Consider the following 27,289-nt stretch of genomic DNA (forward strand, 5'->3'; position numbering starts at 1 on the left):
AAGGCTGGCCCAGAGGTTGTTGACTGAGGTGGGATTAAGTTGATACGGGTAGAAATTTTGCTTCAAAACAGGGTGGACTACTTTATGCTAACCTGAGATGAGTAGCATGAGGTAGGATGAAACCGAACAAAAATAAATTTCTCCTTATGCTGAGAAAAGAAAAATGAAGTCTCTATTTGTGAAAATGACCTATTGGGCCTTATTGTGAGAGAACACCAAGTGTTAATGAAGCAAAGAGATACAGAGGAAGAAAATATTCAGGTTTTTCTTGACCACAGCCTAGGAAATCAGAGGAGATATCATAGTAGAAACGTTTGATAAGAAAAGAAAGGAAAAGATAGGGTTGGAAGCAAAAGCAGAATGAAATGTGGGTTGCAGGTATGAGTAAAGAAGAACATGGGATATCTAAACAGATGTGACAGTTTAGGAAAGAAACATATAACTAGTGCGATGAAGAAAACAGTGATTTCAAAAATATGCTAATGACAAGGGATTGATAGAGAGCATTTTAATGGTTTGTTTATGTAACTAAAGGGGAGGCTCCATAGACTTCATAGAAAGTTCACGCTATGATGATAGAAAAAACTCAATATTGAGATCCTTGTCTTTAAAAGGAGAACATTTTTTTCTAACCACCATGTCTGCACAAAAGCTTTCAAAGCTTTTTATCATGTATTTATATTCTAACCTTCAAGATATAGGTCAGAGAATTGGGGGAAAAATGTTCATATATTGTGAGAATGACGTTTATTGTGGGAAGAGATAGAAATTGATAGAATTAAAACATTTAGAGTGACAATCCAGTAACAGAATTTTCTTTAAGGAAAAAAAAGTGGAGCTGGTTGATACAGCATGATTATAATCAGAAGACAATGTGTCACACTGGACAAGTGGTAGGGAAAAAAGGGCATGAGAGAGTTTGGAGTATATTTAGATGAAACAGCAAAATCATTTTGTCTACAGAATTTTTAAAAAGTATGTTGGGAGTAAAGGCATTATTTTATGTAGTCTATCTATGTTCCCTGAAGAATCTTCTTTGAGTTCAGAGAGACTTCATCTTTTCCCTGTAGAACTGCTACTTCCAATCATGCATGATAGAAGCCTTTTCTCCTTTTAGGTGTTTACTATAAATGAATCATAAGTACTAAAATGTCATTAATCTATTAGGCTAATTGGGGTCAGTTAGGTTTGATGTAGAGTTTCTTTAATGTTATGAAACTGTTCCTCCCTCTCATACCAGAATAGGTGGTTTCAAACATGCATGAAAGATAATGAAAGTATGCTTTACAGGAAATCAGTCAGTACAAGAACAGCTAACTATGAGTCATTTGCCTTGTTATAACAGATGTGAAGTTTACTGATCACATGAATTGTTTAAGTAGGTTCCAAACTTTCCACTCTTGAGACTCTAGCAGTTTAGTTTTTTAAAATTTGTTTTAAATATTTTTTTCATCACTCTTAACCTTTTCTGTATGAAAGCATTAAGATATCACAGATTCAGTTCCCTGATACGGCATTTTAAAGCAATAAGAATTTTTTCTCTGCCAACTTTCCAAACCTGTCCCGCACTAGTTCCCCACAGGAACCCTCCTCCCTAGGCTGACCAAAGAGATGTAGTTGGAGAGATGCCAAGAGCAGTAGTAGATATAGCTCTCTCCTTCCTTACCACCTCTGTGTCATTGGGCTTGAGAGTTTAAGGCTTCGATCTGAAAAGAGTGTAACAGATTTGGGGATGTAACAGGCTAGGAAAGTTTACTTGGGGGGCAGCATTCATGCTAAAAAATCTGTTTTTTTTTTTTTCAACTGTATCAAGCTGTTTAGGTACTACATGTAGTCTAAGTTAAAGCAGATGGCAGGACCTGAAGCAATGGGCATTTAATTCCATTACTTATCTCTTTGTGTATTTACCTTTCCCCGCTGTGTTCCAATTGTTTTCCAATGATTAGAAACTCATTTGGGCAGCAATCAAACCATGTTTGGTTGATTTTATGATAACTCAAACATATTCAATGCATAAATGATATAATGAACAGATCTTAATTTGATACACATTCATTTAATTCCAAAATCCCCAGAGCTGTCTATTGGAATTCTCGTTTATTTATTATAAATGGATATAATCCATAAATGATAATATACAGGGACATATATGTTTTTAAACTATCACTTTACACCGTGTTGAATAATTGTTCTCTAAGAAAATTTAAAAATATTTCCAGTCTGAGTAATGCTTTACAAAAGTAGGTCGTACCAAAACTCTCCTCTGTAGTGGAAAAATCTACTGGTAGAAGCTATACACCTGCTATGTGACCACAGTCACAGGATCAGTAATGCACAGGAATCACAGTGTAAGAGTCTTTTAAAAAATACCTGGCAAGGCCAGATGCAGTGGCTCACGCCTGTAATCTCAGCACTTTGGGAAGCTGAGGCGGGTGGATCACAAGGTCAGAGTTTGAGACCAGCCTGGCCAATATGGTGAAACTCCATCTCTACTAAAAATACAAAAATTAGCTAGGCGTGGTGATGCATACCTGTAGTCCCAGCTACTTGGGAGGCTGAGGCAGAAGAATCACTTGAATTTGGGAGGCAGAGGTTGCAGTGAGCCAAGATCGCACCACTGCACTCCGGCCCGGGTGACAGAGCGAGACTCCGTCTCAAAAAGAAACAAAAACAAAAAAACCTGGCAAATAGAATCATTCTGATGACCAGCCTCTTAACATCTTTTTCCTAGGTGTGCATTTATAGAATTCCTATTTTTTGTTGTAAGGGTAAATTTATTGGTGCTTTATCAAGGCTACTTAGAATTTGATAATAGAATACATCAGACTGTCACTTGTAGAAAGAAATAGACCTTGAAGAGAGTGAAGAACTAGTTTTATACGACAGACTAATAAAGTTGTCATCTCTCCGTACAACCCTGTTTTTGAATGCCATTTTTCACAGCAGGGAAAATTAATGTATTTCAAAAGATATAAAGTATAGGACATGAGCATCAGTCACCTTTATATCATAATGGAAATGCTGTGAAAAATCAAAATTTTAATCAATTTGGGGAAACAAGGATGTTTTTCCATTCAGTTCTTAACACTACCTTCATATTATATAAAAATAATCCTGAAGCATGCATTCTCTTCTAGTTAAAATTCATAGGGTTACATTTCTTATGTCTTGTAATTTTGTTATTCACTTCACTGGTAGTGGTACTTTATGCTTCAACTGTTAGATCACATTTGGATGGCATCTTCCAATCAGTCAAAATGGCAGTCATTTATTGAAGGCTGCTGTTAGCAGAAAGAATTTGGTCTTGAATATCTGACCAACTGGCAGTTCTTCAAGTCACTTAATAGGGAAAGGAAAGCAATCCTGATATGAAGAGTTTAAGTAGGTGCTGATATTCACGTTCAAATTCATATTTGCTCTTCGAACTCACTATATCCAAAATTGAACTCATAATCTTCTCCCACAAACTCATGCTTCCTCTGTATTTCCTATCTCTTATTAAAAGCAGGAGCGTGCCTTCTGTCACTCAGGCTTGAAATCTCAGTTATCCTCTCTCTTCCTTATCCTCTAGCAGCCACATTCCTTAGTCCTTTGGAAGGTACCTTTACAATGTGTCTCCTTACCATTCTCTTTTTTTATTTCTCATTTACACATTTCTTCCCTTCTGGATTGCCACAATATTTTTCCAATAGCCTTTGCAGGCTTTGTACCATTTCACATGACATACTGACATCTGAATAACTTCCTAAGGCTATAAATTTGAGAAAGGTACACCTCTCTGTTCACAAACCATATATAGTTCACCTCTGCCCGAAGGAAAAAAGTGAATGCATTTATCTGTAATTCAGGAGACCCCACAATCATCTCTGATCTACCACCCCACCCTTATTTGCCATGAATTATTCCCCCAAAGTGTCCCTGTATTTCAGCTAAGGTAGCCTTCTGGGAACTCTTAGAAAATGCTCTTTACTTTCAGTTTAATCAGAAACCACTTTGAAAACAGCACTGTTTAAATGCTGTCTCTTTGGTGAAGCTTTTAGTAACTTCACATTCATCTCAATATCCAGCCCTGTGCTGATTGACCTAAACATTGCAAAGACGGTGAGGATACCAAAAATAAATAGACTCTGATGACTGTCCTTAAGAATGTCCATGTCTAATGGGGAAAATAAAAAGGCAAACAGTAGCATAAATATAACATAAAAGGTACATAACTCTTACCTATAATAGACTTATTAACAAAGTACTATGGGAACACAGAGGAGTAAGTACCTCTTTGAGGAGTCAGGGAACATTTTAAGGAGAAAGTGTGACTTGAGCTATTTATACAAGTACAACAAATGCAGGACATTTTACATGGAAGAAATATCAAAAGGTGGTAATGAGTTAATTCAACAAATATTTATTGAGAATCTGGTATATGTCCGACATTACTAGTCACTGGGGATACTATAGTAGAATAGAGGAAAGGAGCAGGAAGAATTACAAGTCATGTTGTAATAGAATGCAAAGATAATGGTGACTGTTTAGAAATGAGAAGGTGTGAAGGTGGCAAGAAGTCCACTAAATCTTTTGAGTTTCTTGATTAGAAGGGATGGTGAGCCCATTAGTCAAATCGGAGAATACTAAAGAAAGAATACATTTGGGTTGTAAAACGGAGCCACTTGTGTCAAATTCTAACAAAATGGAGTTGGGAGAGGCCATGAGAAAGAAGCTCCATGCTTAAATGTTTGTAACAGGACTTCTCAAAAGACATTCCTCCACTTAAACTGTCAACAAAACTTATAGCAAGAACTTTTTCAAGATTGTAGCATTCCAGGTAAGTTGCTTGCCCGAGGATACTCACCTAGAAATTAGCTAACACCAACTTCTGTAACCCCTATTACCTTGGGTCTTTGTAACCTTTGGTTTCAAAACAGCTTATATGAACTTCTTTACTTTGTCTTTAAAAGATGCCTTCTTTCCTCAGCCCCCCTGCATATGCCCATGACCTGCCATTGCTTGTGTACCCTGAATTGAAATTATCTGCTATTCCAAAATAAATTCATTTATTCTGGAGAGCTTGTCTCTCTGAGTTTCTTTTTAGGTTGACAGGGTCACTTTTTAACCTATTGCATTTTAATTGCATGTAAGATATCCATGTGGTAAATGGAAATGTGGGTCCATAGGACACATCAACATTAAAATAATATTTAAAAGTATGGAAATTGATTTAAAAATATGTACTTTGAGACTAGAGGTGTCTCAGAAACTAAGAGAAAATATTGCTTAAAGAAATAAGGAGCGGTCAACAGGTTTCAATAGTGAAGGGCAGAAATGTAAATTTTTGGATTTAGCCATCGAGAAGCCCTTTTATTTTTGAGAGCACAATTTTAAAAGGATTATAACAGGGGCAGACTACAGTGGTTTGAGTCATGAATGAGAATTGCAGAAGTACAGGTAGTACATAGAGACTTCTAGCTCAAGAAGCTTTAGAACTATAAGGAAAGTGAAATATATGTTCAGAAGAATTGATGGGGAAGAAAACTTGGGAAAAGTGGTAAGTTGCAGAAAGCATAATAACAAAAAGGTAGAGATTAAAGTAATAGGAGAGAGGGAAGAAATGATGAACCTGACCCTGCAGTGTGAAAGAAGAAAATGGTATTAAGAGTCTTGGTATTAAAGAATAGTTCAAGAACATTGAAGGAAGACAAATATGAATCAGTGGAACTTTAGAGATGGAAATGACAAAAATTGGGGCAGTTAAGTGGCTCCAAATTTGTGAGTGAATGGTTCCTATCTTGTGTTATTATGGCATTTTTTTATTTCTTGTTAAGCATTCATCACATTGCACCCTGAATTACAGCTATTTGTACTTTAACTTTCCTATAAAATTATAAGATGCTTAATATCAAGTACCACGTTGAGTTTTCTTGTGTTTCCTTAATGAACTTGGGACTATGCTTGGTGAATTGCAATTTCGAGAGGAACTGATATAAGGTATTTTTGCAGCTATCTCATTAAATAGTAATTGTTAAACATATATTTGTTATGTAATGCTATATCAGCTAGCCACAGTGAGGAGGAAACAATTGGAAAGACATTAGGCTATGAGGCTGGAGAGGATGCGAGATTGTCAGGATTCCCCAGGTTAAGAAAAAAAGAATTGTGAAAAATGAAATATCAAGTTAATCCACCCATTTAGAACAAATAGTTAGATAAAGTTATGTTGATATGCATTCATTATCTTTCTATGTTTTCCCTCTGTGGTAGAAAGCATTATTGTTTTAAATTCAAAGCATCATGTATGACCTCTTCCTTAAACATGGAATTCAGGCTTGGCCATAAGATTGCTTTAGCTCCTCAATGTGGAAGAAGTATACAGCCACATTCTGATGTACTTATGAATGGCTGTGTGACTTACTTTGACCAAATAAGTGTGGAAGTGACATGTTTTATCAATTTCCTCCTTCTCCTTATAATGAAATGAACAATATGCCAGAATAGTAGCTACTTCCTCAACCTGTATCCAGTGCTGAAGATGACATGAAACAGAATCTAAGTCCCTGCAATGAAAATTTATGTGATTGAGAAATAAAACTTTGCTCCTGTAGGTTACTGAAATTTGGGGATTGTTTGTTACCACAGTAAACAATCCTGACTGATAATTCTTCTCCCCAGAAGAGTAGTTATCAGATATATCTTCATTTCTAAAGATGAAAGGCCTATTGCCTGATAAACATTCACCCTGGCTGCAGATAAGATATAAACAATAAAACAATTTAAGAATAACATAAGGCAATTATCTCTTTGTGAAATATAATTTGAGGTGAATTTTTGAATGCTGTGCAAAATGATTGGAAACAGGTGAAGTAAATAAGTAAAAGACTTCACAGAAGAAAGGGTCTACTTAGAGTTGGGTTTTAAAAAGACATAAAGGACAGGAGCTAAAAAGAAAAGTGGGAATATTGTCTCTGACAAGTAGAATTTTACTTCCAGAATCTTCAGAGCCTTCTAAATTTACAAGTTAAAAAGCAACACAAAATTTGTAAGTCCAACCATCTCTACTAAAATAAACTTTAAAATTGGTTATATGCTTAAACAAAGCAACCTGGATGAAGTGTTTGAGTTTGTCTTCCTAAAGATAGCTGCAGGGAGAACTAAGGTTAGGTTAAGAAGTGATCTCACGGTTAGACTAACCATTCACATTTAATGTGACTCTTATAATAATAGATAAGCTTAGAAACAAAGGCCAAAACATAAATGAGTGTGTTTATATGTAGAGTGTAGCCTAAGAATTTTCATTTACTTGATAACTACATTTCTAAATAATGGTTAGTGTCCCAACCACTTGTGCAATAAGAAGGTTGAAGCAAATCAAGAAAGCACACATCAGAGTGCTTTTACTGATCAATATTACCGATTAATATTAAATTATTGGCCATTTCTAACTAGCATTGGGGGTCAGAAAATGATACCCCAATATATGCCATTTTGGACTTCAAGCTGAGAGAACATTGTGAATAGCAAATGCAGTGAAAAGGCTTTCTCTGAAGTTTCTCTATCTACCTAAAAGCTGGATCCTCCAGAATATATTCGGTTGTGAATCCCTTCTCCAGATACCTTGTTAACTGAAAGAAATTCATGAATACTGTGCAAGAAGGAAGACTAGAGTTGACACTACACTCAGAGTCCAGATGAACCTTGTCCCAGGCTGTGGTAGATTTTTGGGGGCCCATTCATTTCCCCTAAAAATCATTTTCTCTTCCTCTAAAATTGACTACATTCCTCGCTTTTTTCTTCCCCAGGAAGAGGGTATTTAAGCTTCAACCATCTGACCGTTATTTGAGTCTCATATATTTTGGCACTCCCCTGTGCTTGCACATAATAAATTTGTAAGCCTTGCCTCCAGCTAATTTGTCTATTGTCAGTTTATTTCAGCAGATTCAATTATAGAACCTTCAGAGGGAAAGTTTAAACTTCCCTGCACTAGTACAGAGCAAAGGATAATTTTAAATTGTAACAACATTATTATACTAAAGTGATTTCATCTATTTTGAAAAGTTTTGGCCCTAGTGGACTAATTTAAGTATATAACTGCATAGTGATAAACTTTTAGGATAAATGGATTTGCATCTATCTCAGAATAAATGACAATCACAATCTTGCTTAATATTATGATAAATTATAGAATTTTGTTTCTGTGAAAATTTTAGAGCTTTCAAAATTTATTTCAAATTATCTTAGAACTTGTTTATAAAGGTGAAGTTGGTGGAAAGTTAGGCTTTTCAATTTGTTCTCTTTGGTTAAAATGACATGTCAACACCCAGACTGAGTATAGCTATTTAAGAGTTTAAGAGACCTGCTTAAATATAGAAAATATTTGTTTTTCTTGCTCAAATAATATTCCAATATATGTTAAATCTAGGAAATATCTAATAACATTGATCTTTACAATTCATAATCCATCAGTTATTTGGCTGGGAGAGCTATTAAAGGAAAACTCCTGATGCTTCAAAAATTATAATTCATCTCATATTACAATAATTATTCATTATATCCTGTCCAGAATATTACACAATTGTGGTGATTTGTAGCTGACTGAAGGTGGTAGGGAAAATTGCTGACCAAGTTCTGTTCAACAAGTTTACTTGAGAGGATAACTTCCACCTTGTTTTAAAGTAGAGCATCTGAGACCAATCTACATGTTGACAGTGCTCATTAGCCAGCCAATTGTAGACTAAATCTTCTCTCTCAGAGGGACTTTAACCAAGTCAAAGCTCATTAGCAAAAAAGTCCTTGGTGGCCAAACAAGTTTCCTGCAGATTATGCAGACCAAGCCTTCTTCATTTAAATCTGGTTTTAATAATTTCTCTCAAAAATTTTCTCAATTAGAGCAAATTGACACTACATTTTCCTTAATACATTTAATTAATTCTTTACTGATATATAGGGCATTGAGATACATTCTGTTGCTCTCATCACTTATTTCTCTTGAAAATTCTCTTAGATTTAACCTACACTTTATGTTCCTTTGATATTTACTCTATTAAATATGTAAATAGAACCCTGGAGTGACCAATTTGAAAGTTAATAGTTCATCTGCAGTTGATGTAGAAATACAGGATAGGCATGCCCATGAGAATTAAATGCTCTTTGAAAAGCCAAAGCATTAAACTTTTTTCAGTTTGATAAAATATTCTCTCTCGTGCTCTAAAGTTATATTAACTCTTTAGCAACACCAAAAATGCTGTTTTGTTTTTGTTTTGTCAAATAAAAATATTGCCTCCCCAAATGCCCTATATGATTTTAGGAGAGTAGCCTATTTTGTATATAGAAAGGGTATAGGATCTGCAGTCAGGCAAACCTGAATTTAAACCCCTCAATTTATCATCATTACCTATACAAACTTGGAAAATTAACTTCTCTAAGATTATTTTCTCATCTATATAATGGGGATAGAAATAGCACTTAACCCACAGGTTGTTGTGAAGATTATAATATTTGATACATGTCAAATACTTAGAGCAGTGCCTGACAATAGATATCAGCTCTTATTACTATTACGATTGTTGCTGTTATTATTATCTATAAAATAGGAATAATAAAAATAACTCATACACAGTACACAGCAGGGTCTTATATTATGCCTTCAATAACTGATCCTTTCTTTCCTCTTATAACTCTGTGAAACTGTAAGAAAGTCCGTAACTTTTTAGAAGAAAAAAAGGTAGCAAATTAATATCAATGAATTCCTTATTAGGAAGTCATAGGTTCTAAATGCAGTAGGCAAAATTATTTTCTAATATGAAATAACAATGTATATGACAAGGGGAAGCTGAGAATACCAAACATAGGAACAAATGATCAACCTGACAAGTTAGAAGTACAAGTTTCCTCCTGTTCTCCCTTTCTAACTGTGTGCCCCTCAACCCCCAATTCCCATTATTATTCAAGTCTTTGGAGGCTCTCCATGATCAAAGAAATCCACTAGAGTACAGAAGATTGCAACAAGCAGAGCTCCTATTATCTGAAACCATGGCTAATGACACTTCTGCCCACAGGGGTGGTATGAGAAGCAGAAAGAAGAGTGATTAGGTCTGTTTTCAGAGGTAGATTCCACAGGTTCTGCTTTTGACAATATGATAAACCAAATGTCCAGAGAACCCCTTCCAGTAAAAAACATATAACAATAATGTACAGATTATGTGAGAAATCTTTTTAAATTCATTGATTGGCATGCATGGGAGAGTGGGCTATAGTTTGGCATGAGGGAAAACTAATAAGTAAAATTTCTAAAGATAAGGTATCATTAAAGCTGGCGTTTGCCCAGAGGATCTATCTGCTCATTTCTGGTGACCTAGAAAACCTTGTACTTTAATGGATCAAGTGATTCGGGGAAAGAAAACCAAGCTTGGGTAGACACAAGGGTCGGATCAGAGATGCTCATTTAAAACTGGAATGTCCAAATGGTAACAACCAAGAGCATCGCATAAGACACTACACACTTCCAGGGAATGCTTTTTACATGGACCACAATGTGAATAGTACCCACTGAAGTTGAATATTGCAGCTCTGGGAGACACTAACATTGAGTAAATTGGAGAAAAACTTGCACTTCAGAAAGATACATCAAGAATATGTGCAAGTTCCAGCATAGTTCTGGGTAGACAAGAAACAGGATTTTGTTTTTTAAAATCCAGGAAAATTGTTAATCATAAACTCAAGTTCCTAAGAGTTTGGACCCAGGATTCACATGAATTATGTGACCTGAAAAGCCCTGACTCTAATAGTTCGATATTTTACTTGAATACAAACATCCCTAGATACCTGGCAGAAGCATGAATAAGCCTTCCCTAGAGGAATCTCTTTAAATCTAGTTCTCAAAGAATTATTATGAAACAGAGGTCACAATAAATACAATTACAAAATAAATCAGGTAACAAGCCACATGAAGGAGAGTTATAAAAAATAATGGACTGCAAATCAGACCCACAAAGATTGTAGATAATAGTATTATCAATACTAAAGCACATTGAATATATTAAAAAATAAAGGACAATATCAGAAAATGATGAAGGAACAAGAGACTATACAAATGTCTAGTCACATTTTAGAGAGAACAAAATAGAATTTCCACAAGAGGAAAAAGAGAGGAATTGAAATGAGAAACTCAGTAGATTGGGGGAGGGGGTAGAGCAGATTAGACACAGCTGAAGGGAGACTTAATACACTAGAAGACAGATAAAAAGAAATTGAACAGGATGTAGCCCAGAGAGACAAAGAGATGGGAGTATTAAAGTTGACAAAAAGGAGAATAGTGTGAAGTGGTATAAGATATTTCTCATTGGCATTTCAGTAGGAGATTATAGGATAGGGAGAGAAAATATTCTAAAAGAAAATGACATAATCAGATTTGATAAAAAGCACCAATCTTAACAATAAATGTAAAGAAATTCATATTGGGCACATCATAGTGAAACTGCAGAGAACCCAAGATACAAAGGAGATCATAAAGTAGCCAAAGAAAAGACAGGGACCCTTCAAGGGGTGACTATTAGATTGAAAGTGATATCTCCATAATAAGAGTGGGAGCCAGAAGACAGAAAAATGTCTTCAAACTGCTTAAAGAAAATGGTTCCCTACAAATCCATATTAATAAGACTTTCAAGACAACAGGGAAAATGAGGGTATTAGAGACAAACACTGAGATTACTTGGGATGAATGGACTGCCAGTAATATTTTCCAGAATACAAATGACCACAAAAGAAAGGTATGAGATAGAAGAAGAAAACTTGAGCCAACCACATAGTAATCATATAGGTAATACAAAATCATTATTAAAATTGTAACATAATTTTTAGTGTTAAAAAATAGGATAGAGCTAAAATATCACCTTATAAAAGTTTAGCCAAGAGAGAAGACCGTGGCTTGAGATAAATTGTTTATAGGTTCTTGCAAAGTTCTGAAGAGTTAACATGGATTATCTTTATGGTAAATGTTTATGTTGAAATTTCTAGAGTAACTGCTAGAAGCAGCAAAATAGAGTATATAACTGTGAATTAAGAGAGAAATATGGTTGGGGTGGGGCTTTCAGTACATCCAAAATAAGAAAAGAAAAACTTAAAATGCTTTAGAAAACATTAATTTTTTGCAAGTACTGTATACATAGTTGTTTTGTTCTTTGACAGACACCAAATGTCCACTACAGAGAAGAGGGCAGAGAGAAGATTGATAAATTATGGGCGGCCTAGATATTTCTCCACTGTCTTCCCTATTGTGTCAATTGGGATCACTTGCATGCAATCCTATGTAGGAAAATGTTTTTCTCATTTTTCCCCATAATTTCTGACATTGATCAAAAGGACAAGGAATGTGTTTCTTTAACATGTTTACTTCAGGAGTAAAATGTATATCTTTTTATCAATTTTTTATTTTAATTTTTTTGGGTACATAGTAGGTATATATATTTATGGGGTACATGAGATGTTTTGATACAGGCATGCAATGTGTAATAATCACATCACATAAAATGGGATATCTATCCCTTCAAGTATTTATCATTTGTGTATATCTTTATTGAGGAGCATGAATGGGAAGAGACTGACATCAGTGAAGACAATTGGTTTCTACAGCTCATATTTTCAGATGTATATTTCTCATTAATACAATTCAGTCACTGCAAAACACATGCTACCATACTTAAACCACAAGTGTGATAGAAGCAGGTTGGAAATTAGTGGCTTTGATATATTTCATGTGATAATAATTGCAATTACAGGTTACACTGACCATATAAATAACATGGTGATTTTCTTGTGATTAAAGGAGAATTGAGATGCAGGAGAAGTTTAAATATCTTTGAAATCTAGGGGAGGAATCATATCTTTATGCAATGGCATCTTTCACTCCTGGGTGATTCAACACCACATATTAGCATTTGATCCTTGACTGACTGGGTATTTTGTTACCTGTGAAATACAGGGCTTAATTTGTAAAGGGAGTATGTGATCTGTTAACCTCCCTCTAGAAGTAAAGAAAGAATTTACTGAGACCTTCATCAAGATTTCTACATCTTTTGCAGATTGATTCTGGGTACCAGAATCTATAATTTAAATCTATAATTTAAACTAATCTAAACTAAATTGTAGGTTTGAAAATATGACTTTTTCTTTTAGCCTTGATTATCTTTTGAGCTTAAGAAATTTATTACACTGATCTCTCTATGCATAGTATTATCACAGAATTTAGAAAATGAAATCACTGTTGATTTTTTTCCTCAGTAATTTTATATATATTTAGTAGTAAATTTAAGAAATGTTGAATTAATCAGCTTGATTTTTAGCCTTTTGGTAAAGTTAACCTCCCTCTTTCTTGCGTGCATTTTTTCCACAGATTTTTGTGAAGTTTATCCAATAAAGAAACATGATAGTTAGACCAAATAAATATTTATATTATGACCCATTTGTAACAGGGTGATATAAAAGAATTAAAAGAACCAGAGAAGATGCAAGTAGAAAGGGCAGCAAGTTACACATTCAATGTATTAAAGCATTTGTAAGGGGGAAAAATAGAAATGGAGGACCCTAACACACCCATTTATGTCTAGAACCCACAGCAGAGAGCTATTAACACGGGGTGACAGTACAGTAACTATGTATAAAGTCTCTCTGTAAATGTTATGAGAAAATAATTGAAAGCAAGTTCAATGACAAAATAAAATGTATGTTGAAGTTAAATGATTAGCCCGTAGGCAGCATAAAAACGGAGGGAGTGTAAATAGTTTATATAGCCAGCAGTAAAAGAGCAAAAATATAAATAAAAAAGAATGAGCAAAGCACATGGATTTACCAGAATTTTTTATGTATACTTTAAATGTCAAACAGCCTCAAAAAGTAAAAACTTAGGTGGATGCTTCAATGCTGTAATCAATATCCAGGGAAGAGAAGAGATGAAAAAAAATGTTAGCAGATAGTCACACACACACACACACACACACACACACACACACACACACACACACAGAGAAAGAAAAAAAAGTCAAGGACAAAAAGCATTATCCATGTGACAAATGTTACAGCTCTGAGGCTGAGTATCACAATGGAATTTAAAGACTGAAGAAAGTCTAAATAAAGGCAGTTCCTTAAGGAGAATGTTACAATGGCATTTGGGGATTTTCAAGTTTATCACTTAATAAAGGGAACTAAAATGTCATTTATCCTTCAAATATACTGAAATACTTGCTCTCTAATGTGTCAAACCACTAAAATCAAAACTTTGAAAATGATGATAACTGTGAGGACATGATTAGAATATCTGAGATACTTGTTTGTTAACTGAAAAGCACTAACTGATTGCTGTACTCTGGTGTCTCTCCTGATTCATATGTTGAAATTATAATGCCCAATGTGATGGTATTAAGAGGTGGGACCTTTGGGAGGTGATAGGATCATGAGGGCAAAGTCTTCATGAATGGCAATAGGAACCTTAGAACACAGGTACAAGGCAGCTTTGTTTGCCCCTTCTGCCATGGGAGGACACAGCAAGAAGGTACCACCTATGAATTTGGAAATGTGCCCTCACCAACGCCAAATCTGTTGGCATTTTGATCTTGGACTTCCCAGCCTCCAGAACTGTAGGAAATAAGTTTCTGTTGTTTATAAGCTACACAATGTATGGTATTTTGTTATAGCAGACCAAACAGACTAAGAGACTAATAGTCCATTGAAAAAGACAGTATATTTTTTTCTGTGTTAAATAGAATACACGTTCATTGTAGAAATTAAAAAATCTAAAAACTAAAAAAAATTGATACAATTTTCCCATGCATCACTGTCAATATTTAAGTTTTGTTTTTTTGTTTTGTTTTGTTTTGTTTTTTTGAGATGGAGTCTCGCTCTGTCACCCAGGCTAGAGTGCAGTGGCGCGATCTCAGCTCACTGCAAGCTCCGCCTCCTGGGTTCACGTCATTCTCCTGCCTCAGCCTCTTGAGCATCTGGGACTACAGGCACCTGCCACCACGCCCAGCTAATTTTTTGTATTTTTTTAGTAGAGACAGGGTTTCACCATGTTAGCCAGGATGGTCTCGATCTCCTGACCTCGTGATCTGCCCACCTCAGCCTCCCAAAGTGCTGGGATTACAGGCGTGAGCCACTGCGCCCGGCCAATATTTAAGTATTTTACACACACACACACACACACACAGACACACACACAATCCTATCTGTGTATAAATATACCATGAAGGCATATAATTGATAGATAACTTTAATATATGGATATAATATGACAGAAGTGATCCTACAATGCTGCTGAATACATACAAACATACACACACACAGATACATATATGCAGACACTAACCTTATTCTTTCTCTTTTAGTAATTTCAAATTTGCTTTCTACATTCATATTTTTTCAGCCCTTACATTAAATATTAAACCCCATAGGTTTGCTAGTCACGGAAGGATTACAATAACATCTATTCTAGTCTGTTGATCATATATCCTCATTCCCAAGTAGTATTAAAATCTCCACTCTGATCCAATTAATGCTTCTCTGCTTGTCCAGCTTAGCCTGCAACAGGCTGGATGCTTGAAGTCAGGTGGAATATCTGGTCAAATTCTATTTTCTTTTCTTATTCCAAGTTGCCTTTTAGCTGATGTTTTGGGGCAACTTTAGGTTATGCTCAGAGGAAGATATCTTTCTTTTCATAGATTCATTTTAGAAATTTTTTAGAGATCTCCTGTTTAAAGATCTCCTATTACACATCCATTCACCTGGTATTTTGCCTTTGCTCCTGCTAGCTGTCAACAACCTTCTCTTTAGCTTCTGGGCTTTTAGGAGCTTATTACTATGACGGGATCATATGGTCTCCATGAGATTCTCTTAGGCAGAATCCCTTTTATGATGAATCTGAGCCTTCCAAGGAGACAACATGTAGACCTGGGGAAATACACACCATTGCTTCACTGTATGGGAGAGGAGCTCACTCCCAACTCAGGCTTCTTTTTCTTTTTCTGCCAACTCCATATAGCCTCTTGGTGTCAGATTTCTCTAGGTAGGAGTCAGATAATAATTCCTGTGTCTCTTATATATCAAAAGATATATTATCACCTCAAGATGGTTCTTCAAAGCCTTTTTACTAGGCTTAAGTAGACAGGAAAATTCTAGAACTGAAAAATGTAATCTGAAATAAAAATTCACCGTATTGGCTTAAGAGCAGAAGAGAGAAGACAGAGAAGAGAGCCCGGAGACATGTCCCTGTGGGACAATATCAAAGTGTCTATTATATTTGCAACTGGAGTCCTAGAAGAGAGGAAAGAGAGAATGAAGCAAAAAGTACTTGAAGAAATCATGTTTGACATTTTTCTAGATTTGCTGGAAGATTTAAATTTCAGAGGTAAGAAACCAGTAAAACCAGAACAGGATAAATAAAAAGAAAACCTTGCATTATGGTCAACCTGCTGATATTCAAAGTTATTGAGAAAAATCCTCTAAGTAGCCAGGAAAAAAAGGACAAATTAGATACAGAAGAATAGCAGTTCTCATAAAGTTTTGAGAGGAATCCAAAGAGAGGAACATTAGTTTTGCTAAGAAATGAATAAGCAAACCAAGGGGTAGGAAAAAATATGCACAACACATATATCTGAGAAAGGAATGGTTCTGAGACTATATAAAGCACCCCTATTACTCAAAAAAGTAGGTAAAATATTGGTGCAGACACTTCATAAAGATAGATACACAAATGCCCAACAAGCACATGAAAAAATAACTTATTCATCATAAAATAAATGCAAATTAAAATCACAATGAGATGCCATCCACATTCATTAGAATAACTAAAACAAAAAAGATTGACAACACTACATTTTGATGTGAAGGAGAATAACTGGAACTCTTGTGCATTGGTGGTGAGAACATAAAATGATACTAACAATTTGGAGAAAGCTCTGGTAGTTTCTTATACAACTAAAACTTACACCTACCTTATGACCCAGCTATGTCAATTCCATGCATTTATACCAATGAAATGAAGATATATGCTAACAGAAAGTATTTTGCAAGAATGTTCATAACTATTCAAAATGCCCAAAAGTTGGGACATAGCACAGGTGTCCATCAATAGGAGAATGGATAAACAGACTATAATATATTCAGATAATAAACTCACCAATGACAATAAATAAACTTCAACAACATGGATTAATCTTCAAAACATTATGCTGAATAAAAGAAGACTTAGACAAAAGATTACTGTATTACTGCATTTATATGAAATTGTTTTAGGCAAAATGAATCTGTAGTTTTCCTACATACATAATCTTGTCTACTACAAATGGTAACAGTTTCATTCCTTCTTTTTTCACATTTTATTTGTTCTTTTTGTCAGGAAATGGTAAGGGAATTCAAGGATTCTTGGGATTTGGCTATTTTGGTCTTGAATGTACACATGCAGGGAGTCTGTTCCCTGCAGGTAGGTGCCATGCAAAAGCAAAGGATCAATAATAGCCATGATAATATTGAATAATAATAAAGTGGAAGGACTTCAGATACCAAGACATTACTGAGTTACAATAATTAGTGTTGAATTTATTCAAGATAAGCAAATAGATCAAATGAATTGTAAATTTAATTGTAAAGGTAGAAAAGAAATAAAGATAACCATATATTCTTATAACCAGAATGTATAAAGGACACTAACAAAACAATCTGGAAAAGACAGCTATTCTGGTTATGTATCATTGTGTAACAAACTGCTTCAAAACTTAGTGGCTTATACCCACTACCATATTCTTATAACTCATGATATTCTTGGTGAGCAATTTGGACAGGGTGCGGTGGGGGATTTTTCTGCCCCATGTGGCACCAACAGAGTCATCTGGTGGTATATGCTGGGAGATGAGCTTATGCGTAGGGTCTGAGACAGCTTCATTTACATTTCTGTCACCTTGTTGGGGATGGCTGGAAGGCTAAGCCTAGCTGAGATGGGATACTTGCACTTGCTTCTCCAGAGTGGTGTTTTCATGGTAACTGGGCTTCTTATGTGGCAGCTCAGGACTCCAAAAGTGAACATTTCAGCAAATAAAGAAGCAGCTTCATAACTCTGGTAACCTAGACCTGGAAATCACATAGAATTTCTTCTACTCATACTCTATTGACCAAAGCAGCTGCAAGCCCTCAAAGATATAAAGGAAGAAAACAATGATCTTGCTATTTGATTGAAGGAATGTCAAAGAATTTATGGCCATGTCGTAAAATTGTCAGAGCTCAACCTCTGGTCGCAAATCATTTTCATTTCTTCCATGTGAAAAACACCCTCATCCCTTCTAAACTCCCTTCCCAAAGTCTTATCCTGTGTGGCTCAAGGTTCACAGTCTTGTCTCATAATCTGAATTATGTCCATGTGTGAAGGAGACCCTTTAGGTTCAGTTTCTAGGTTATCACTCCTCTTCATGTTACACCTTGTGAAACAGATAGACAAGTTATCTGCCCTCCACACAACCCATATACAATGGTGGGACAGCATAGGATAGTGACAGTAGACACTCTGCTCAAAAAAGTGGGAGATAAAAGGTGCACGGCAGTCACTGGTCCATAGTGATCCTAGAATTTCCCAAGTATGTGTTGCCAGTTCTTTGCTTAGGACCCAGAACTGCCCCTCTAAGAACGATTCTCCATGAATCTTGGCTCTGTCCTCTGAGGTCTTGATGCTTTCCTTGGAGTCCTAATTTTTCCATGGGGAGTAGCTTGTGTTCGCAGCTGAATGGTTTTCTGAGCTTACTCCCTGTACATAAAAGTTCAGAGTTCAAATGCCTCTTTTCATTTTGTACTGTCTATCCCCTCTAGTCCAAGCTGATATAACTCCTTCAGGTTGCTTATATATCAATTTATGAGCTACTCCATTAGACAAAAAGTTCACTCACAAATCTTTTTGAGAGTAACCTCACCAACTCATAACACCATTGTGATAATATCATCAGATATTATCTGATGATATTATCTGATGATATACCTTTAGAAGCACTATGTTCTAGCAGAGAGTTTTAAATCATACCCTTAACAGTACTTAAGACTCTTGTTTAACTGAGATGATCTATGAGACACCACCTTAAGTCCTTCTAACATCTTAATAAAGAAGCTTTCAGCCCTACCTGGATTCCCCAGGGTAATATTTTACTGGTAATGCTCAGGATTTGATCTTTGTCTTGAAGCTATATTTTATTTTATGGATATTTTGTGGGATATAAGACTACCTTGAGCCTTAATGTTTTTTTCCCAAATTCTACTAATAAAAACCCCTAACATTTTGTTCTTTAGTTCATCTGTCTCATCTCTCATTTTATTATAGGCAGCTAGAAGAAGCCAGGCAGCATCTTCAACGCTCTGCTCAGATGTCTCCTTAGCTAGATCATTAAGTTTATTAGGTACATTTACAACTTTTTATGTTACCACAGGCAACAGTATTGCCAAACTTTCCACAGCTACATAGCCAGGGTCTGCTTTCTTCCACCACCAATAACAGTGTACTCATTTTCTTTTGAGCCTTTACCAATAGCATCTTCAAGGCTGCCGGTCATCTCCAAACCGATGCCACATACTTTTGGTTTTATTATAACACTTACTTTCAGGTACCAAATTCTGTTAACATTGTCTATTGCAATATGACAAACCCCAAACTTAATGGCTTAAAATAACCATTTTATGATTCATGATTTTATGAATAGGGAGTTTAGGCAAGGCTTGGATAGATGATTCTTCCATTTTTAATGATGTCGGCGGAGATCATTCAGTAGTTTCATTTGGACAATGAGCTAGTGTTGTGAGTTCAGAACAGCTTCACTGACATATCTGATGCTTCGTTGGGAATGGCTGGAAGAATGGGCTTATTTAGCAGAAGTGCTTACACATGGCTCCTTTAAAATTGTAGTCTCATGGGAACTGAGCTTTGTACCTTGTGGTTCAGGGCTCCAAAAGCAAGTTTTCCAGTGAGCAATGTGGCTAATGCATAGCCTTTTATGACCTAGCCCCAGGTCACATAGCGTTATTTCCTCAGTTTGCTATTATTGAAATCACAAGCTTCTACAGATTCAAGAGGAGGGGACATAGACCCCACCTTTCAATAGGAGTGCCAAAGAAAAGAGGAGGGGACATAGACCCCACCTTTCAATAGGAGTGCCAAAGAAAAGAGGAGGGGACATAGACCCCATCTTTCAATAGGAGTGCCAAAGAACTTGTCACCAAGATACAGAACCATTACAAAACCCAAAACAAATATGAACAAGAGATTTGAATCAGGCATTCTTCATAACAGAGAATACCAAGATAGTCAATTAACTTGAAAAAGTTCTCAACCACATTAGTCATAAGAGAAATGAACATTTAAACTATAAGAAAATGCTACAACACACTCCCTGGAAGGGTTAGAATTTACAAATGAACATTTAAACTATAATAAAATGCTACAACACACTCCCTGGAAGGGTTAGAATTTACAAGACTGACAAAACTGTTTTTGAAAGCATGTGGGTATATTCTCATACACTATGTTTGGCACAACTACTTTGGATAACTGTTTGGCATCAATTATTAAAGCTGAATACACACATATTCTATCAGAAAAATTTCATACATTATAATTATAACCCAGCATATATGCATTTACATGTTTGTGAATGTTCACAACAGCATTATTTGTAATAAGCTAATACGAAAATAATTCAAATGTTGGCCAATTAATACAATGAATAATTAGTAGTATATTCTTACAATGGTATCCTGCATAGCAACAAACCTGAATGAATATTCCTAGATATGAAAACATGATGAATCTCTCAGATGTGATGTTGAACATAAGAGCCAGGGTACAGAATATATATGATGTGCTTTTATTTGTTTACAGTTCAATAATAGTGGCCTATTATAATATAATAATAATGTGTGGTGTTATCAGTCAGCATAGTGGTTACCTCTGGAGATGAGGGAGCAGAAAGGGATTGGGAGTGGGCTTGTGGGTGGCTTTTGAGGTGCTGATAATGTTCTATTCTTAGACTTGAGTAGTGGTTTCAGGGGTATATTTATTTTATAAGTTATAATTCAGAGGACTTTCGGGTTTAGACATTTTTGATGCAAGTAATAGTTGTCTTTTTAAATAGAGCATATGGTTTATATGTTGGAGTAGGAAAATAAGACAGAAAAATTGTCTTAGAAGAAAATTTTGTTTAGGCAAGAGATTAAAAAAAGTCTGAGTTAAGGCAAAGACAGTGGGGAAGGAGACAAAGGGAGAGATGAGAGCGGGCTGAATTGTTTGTCACTAAGACAGACAGAATGGGAATTAGCACATCCAAGAAATCAGAAATATTCATAGGGTCTGTGTCTGTGATCAGCGCAGGGACCAACAGCAGATATTAGCCAAATGTCAAGTCCAGGCAAATGGCAAGTCAATTTCAACAAAGTCTTACAAAAAGCTGTCAAAATCCAACTGTGGAGTGACTGGGCTCTGGTTAGGACTCCAGCCCTAGAAGCATTTAGGAAGACTGGGTTAGGGAAACAAATCTGGGATACTGGGTTCAGTAGTCAAATAAGACTACTGACCTATTTCATTCTTCTGTTGGACGTTAAGTTTACTAAAGGTAAGAATGATTGTTTCCCATCATATTGTGTGGCCTGGAATATAATAGACATGCAATAAAAATTGATAAATGGGTCAATGAATAAATACATATCTGAGAATAAGGAAAAGAAAAACTCATTCATTTGAACTGAGGTACCAGGGGAGGTCTTGGTCAAATGTGCGTGAATGAAGGGCCCAGTTACTAGAACTAAGGAAAATCATATGAGATGAGGAGCAATAGCTTCTGGAGCTGGTAGTTCAGAATTGTGTTTATTTTCTTCTCTGTGGAGAGGGATGATGTCAGAGTATGGTCTTAGTCTGAAACTGCAGCAAGTTTCAGTGATTCTGGTTTTGAACGTTATTCAGCTGCAGGAGCAGAGAATAACATACCTATAGAATTGCTGATCTTAAATTCCCATGTTATAATCCATATATGAATTATGATGTAGGTCACACTTTAGATAAGATTATGTTAAAAAATTCCAAGTTTGACCCTGATTTCATTATTTTTTAAAAATTATAGAAATGTTGAACTTTCAAAATATTGACCTTGCGTCTGGCTAATAAAGAAGAACATGCAATCATATTCAATTTAAAAAATTTTCAAAAGAACCTGTCAAAAGTTCATATTACAGTAGTAAAAATGATAATTTCTCCAAGCAATTCATATTTATAAAAGCAAGGAATTTGATACCCCAAATAAAAGTCTTTTGATTTTTGAAGTTTGAAAAGCAGAGTCAAGTTGAAGCTTCTGTAGTACTAGGAAAGCCAGTTTTTATTTCAAATACTTCAAAGCTACGACTTTCTGATTTTAAAAAGTTAAACAATTGAAAGGACTTTGACTTTATTAAGTGTTATCTCCTCTGCACAAGAAAGTAAGGTTTTGAATAGTCATTCAAATGCACAACATCTACACATACCTCCTTTTTCCAATACATACTGATACTCTCTCTTGAATATAGAACAGCATTTTCAATAAATGGTACTTGATGAATGTGCTTTCAGTGAAAGTATGAGGGTTAAGAAAAAAGAAAAGTTATATTGTAGAAATGGACACCCATTATTACTAAGGTAAGAGAACAAAAAATCTATTTGTTCTTCACAAGTCCATTCGTATATGGTTGAGTTTGAGACCCAGAACTGCATTCTAAATATGTACTCTCACCTTAGTATCATTGCTGGGTTCTTTCTATTCCATTGTTCATACTACTTTATTATTCCAGACTCAGTAAGCCAGATATTCAATTTTATTAATTATGCTCGGTAAAATTATTTACTGCATTGGGAGTCATTCAGTTATTTCAGTTATGGTTTATTTGAAGTCTGAGAGTTAATTCAGAAGACATTCTTGGGTAGAAACTAGATTAACTAAATGGAAATAGCTTTTAATTAATTTTTAAATCTATTTCCCCATTGTATCTCAGTTTGTCTTAGTTGGCTTAATGTCAGCTCCATAACCTGGGATAATAGTGTAATTACTATTACACTATTACACTATTTCACTATTACTATTACACTATTACAGCTCCATAACCTGGGATAATAGTGTAATTACTGACATATAACACCTATGTTAACATTTTGTCAAATATACCTTATTTGCAAAAACATACATAAACATTTCAGGATTTGAAGTGTTTTTCCATGTATTTTATACTTTGGCTTTCAATTTTAATTTTTTTTCTATCAGTTCCTATGACTGAATACAATCCAGTTTAAAATAATATGCTTTACCCTCATCACTCATGTGTGTTAAAAATAAAATAATATAGAAAGATCTATTATTAAAAGTATGTCTTCTAACACCTCTCTCTTAAAAATCTGATTCTCCAGTTTCTACTTTTAGTTTTACAGTCAGTTTGGCAACTCCATTTGTATACAACTCTGTTTCTTGATTTGTTTTCCTAATGAGGTATCTATTAATTCCTCCATATAAAAGATGAGGACTTTTTTCTTACAACATCCTCTTCTTTCTACTTCCACTATAGTTTGGTAGGACCCTAAATTTTTAAATAAAATAGTTATTATACTTTTTTTTTTGTAACATGGCATTTTTGGCAGTATCTTTGGTCTTCCCATTTTGTAACATGTACATTTTAAAGACTTGACTTTCCTTCAATTCCCTGCCTGTTGCCCTCACCCCTTTTCTCCATCATCTCCCAGATCTCATCTTTTGCCAGCTAACCTTTTCATTGTCAGGGTTGTGGAGAGTTACATTCAATCCTATGGCTTCAAACAGTATACCCAACTTTATTAATATGTTCAGTCTAATAATGGATAATGAAAAGTGTGTATATGCTTATGACTATGTTATGAATATATAAATATTGTTTAATAATAATAGGCCAAATAGATTGCATTCTTTTCTAAGGATTTTGTAACCTCTAGAACAGTGGTTCCCAACCTTTTTGGTACCACAGGCCAGTTTCACAGAAGACAATTTTTCCACTGGGGGTGGTTTTGGGATGATTCAAGTACATTACATTTATTATGCACTCTATTTCTGTTACTATTACATTGCAATATATAATGAAATAATTATACAACTGACCATAATGTAGACTCAGTGGGAGCCCTGAGCTTGTTTTCCTGCAACTAGATGGTTCTATCTGGAGATGATGGGAGACAGTGACAGATCATCAGGCATTGGATTCTCCTAAGGAGCACACAACCTAGATCCCTTGCACAGGCAGCTCACAATAGGGTTCCCTTTCTATGGGAATCTAATGCTGCCACTGATCTGACAGGAGGCAGAACTCAGGCAGTAGTGCAAGAATGTACTGTAAATACAGGAGTAGCTGTAAATACAGATGAAGCTTCACTTGCTCACCCACCTCTCACCTCCTGCTGTGTGGTCCAGTTCCTAACAGGCCAAGGACCAGTATCAGTCCATGGTCACGGGTTTGGGAACCCCTGCTTTAGGAACCCCTGCTTTAGGACATTTACAGAAGGATGTTCCTAGAATTAAAGTCAAATGAATTATTTTTTAAACATATAACCAATTACTTAAAATCGTTCCTTAAAATCAGTTTATACCAGATTTAGATCATGAGTTTTTGAGCAATTTTGTTTTTTTTTTTTTTTGGAGTTTCTCATTTTTTTCTAATTTTTCTTGTAGCATTTTTTTTTATTACATCCCCAACTAAAAAAAGAGAACTTTTAGTCAGTTTTATCTTGTAGTCTTCTGTTAACGGTGCTTTTTGCCTTGGAGACCTCCCTGCCAGAGCCCTTAGACCTTGGAACTTGTTCTCTAGGGCTGCAGAAAGTTAATCTAGAAGATTTCTTCATTGCCATCCTGGAACGAATCAGTTGTTTTCAAGTTTCCTGTTTAATTAAGAGGACGTTCTTTTGCTGGAGTACATTTCTAAACAAGTTGCTAAGGAAAAAAATGAATTGAACGTCAACTTTTTACCATGTCTGAAAATGTGCTTATCCTGATATTGCTTCAGGGTTGATAAGTTGGCTGGCTACAGAATTCTAGATTGAAAGTATTTTATCTCAGAACTTAAAAAACATTGATTCATTTTTTTTCATCTAGTATCTGCAGATGCTTATGAGAACTCAAGACTCTCATCTGATTCACATTCCTTTGCAAGTCATTTTTTTGAAATCTCAGAAGCTTTTCAGAATGTTCTCATTTACAAGTTTCCTTCTCTGCAGACTCCTTGAAAATTTGTAGTTCAAGGGTAATTCTATCTGTGAGTCTCTTATTCATTCAATATGCTGAGTTTTCAGTGAGCTCTTTGAATCTAAAGCCTTGGGTATTTCAATTGTGAGGAATTTTCTTTTATCATTTATTTGCTATCCTCCCTCTCTTTTAATTTTTTCTCTCTAGAACTGCTGTTGAATGAATATTAAACCTCTTGAGTTGGCCCTTGGTGTCTTTTGTATTTTCCATCCCTTGTTTTCTGTCTTTCTTTTTTACTTTTTAGGTTTCCAAATATGTATTTCTCAACTCTTTCTAGTTAAATATTTTACTTTAGCAATCATAGCTTTCTGCCTAGTACAGTTCTTTCTTTTTCAAGTTGTTCCCTTTTAGGCACCATGCAAAAAAATTATGGGGGGGACACCAGTGTATTCACAAATTGTTCTGAGTGTATTAAATTTTTAAAAGGTCTCTCTGTTTTCCAATGATCTCTGTCCTCCAGGAACAAATTTTATTTTATTATCTTGATATTTTCTTTATGTTAATTAGTTCCCTTTCTATACCTGATGATGAACCATTAATATGGAGAAAGGTGACTCCTTTACTTAGGTTGATTTTGTCTGGTTGCCAGTTAAAGAAGACTGTTTCTGAGTGGAGATGAAAACCCAGTGGGGCAGAGAGGGTGGATGTGGAGTGAGCAGGATCCAGGTGGGCCTGACCTAATCACAGCCTCAGCCAGCACCTTAATTACAGCCATGTAGGGCCCTAAGCAAAGAATCCATATATGCCATAATGGACTCCTGACCAACAGAAATTGCAAGATCATAAATATGTGTTATCTGAAGCTGCTAAGTTTGTGGTAAGAGGAAGAACCAAGCAACATACACCAGGCCTGCTGGAGCAGCAGCAGGTGCGCAGTTCACCCACGGCCCATCATGCTCTGGGGCAGGGCACTGGAATCCAGCAGAAACCACTCAAATACTCACATCCATATTCCTCTTCCTCTAAGAATGTTGCAATATTCTACATATACTTGGAAACTGCCCTATTTTGTTATATTCAGATTAATTTAAAATTTCAAAAATGATTCTAAAAAGAAATTGGCATCCCTCCAGGAAGTCTGTGTTAACTGCTTTTAAAAGCTCCTGATGCAAAAATGGGTAATGTTTGGGCAGGCGAATGTGGAGTAAGAGGTTGGAGCAGAAGAATGAGTAGTGTGGGTCTATTGTCAAAGAAAATTAAGGAACAGGAATCTGGATGGAAGACACCGATGAGAGATGAGGTACACATGTTTCTTACTCTCTTGCGTTCTTGTTCTTTCTTCAATCCTTCCCTCCCTTGCATGTAGAATGCATTGGTTTTCTATTACTGTGTAACAAATTACCACAAACTTGGCAACTTCAGGTAACACATATTTATTATCTTGCAGTTTCTGTGGGTCAGGAGTCCATCATGGCATAGATGGATTCTTTACTTAGGGGCCTACGTGGCTGCAATTAAGGGGCTGGCTGAGGTTGTGATTAGGTCAGGCCCACCTGGATAATCTCCTTTTAGATTAACTCAGTGTCAACTAATAAATAAACTAAATGACATCTACAAAACCCCTTTTGTCCAGTAACATAACCTAATCAAGAGAGTAATATCTCATCATAATCATAAATTCTGCCCAAATTGAAAGGAGGGAATTTTAAAAGACAAGATGGCATTTTAATTGGCATTTTAATAATAAAGTGTCAGTTTCTAAAAGTGAGAAATTTATATTGAGAAGTTTATTTTGCAGGAAACGACAGATAAAATAGGTGCAAGTAAGAACAAATAAGCATATTTTTCTAATACTACAAGCTGAGCAGAATGCTTTGTTTGGCTGAAATAGAGACGTTCAACTCCTGAGAAGCTCCCTTACAACAAATTTTCTATCAAACATTCCCTAGGATGGTTTGACTGTCTTAAAAAGAGATGAAATAGTGATGGAAAATTAAATTACAACATTATTTGGACTTAAACAGCAGGTGGCCCATCCAGCCTAAGTACTATACTTACTTTATTTTATA

The 27,289-nt window shown here is 35.5% G+C and overlaps 1 protein-coding gene across 4 annotated transcripts in view; it reads right to left on the reverse strand.

The window, feature by feature from the left end:
- Nucleotides 1-27,289, reverse strand: part of SPAG16 (sperm associated antigen 16) — a 1,164,736-nt gene that overhangs the window by 41,774 nt on the left and 1,095,673 nt on the right. The gene's annotated exons all lie outside the window — the stretch shown is intronic.

This window comes from Hylobates moloch, unplaced genomic scaffold (genome assembly GCF_009828535.3).
Source record: "Hylobates moloch isolate HMO894 unplaced genomic scaffold, HMol_V3 SCAFFOLD_1, whole genome shotgun sequence".
Taxonomy (NCBI): Eukaryota; Metazoa; Chordata; class Mammalia; order Primates; family Hylobatidae; genus Hylobates; species Hylobates moloch.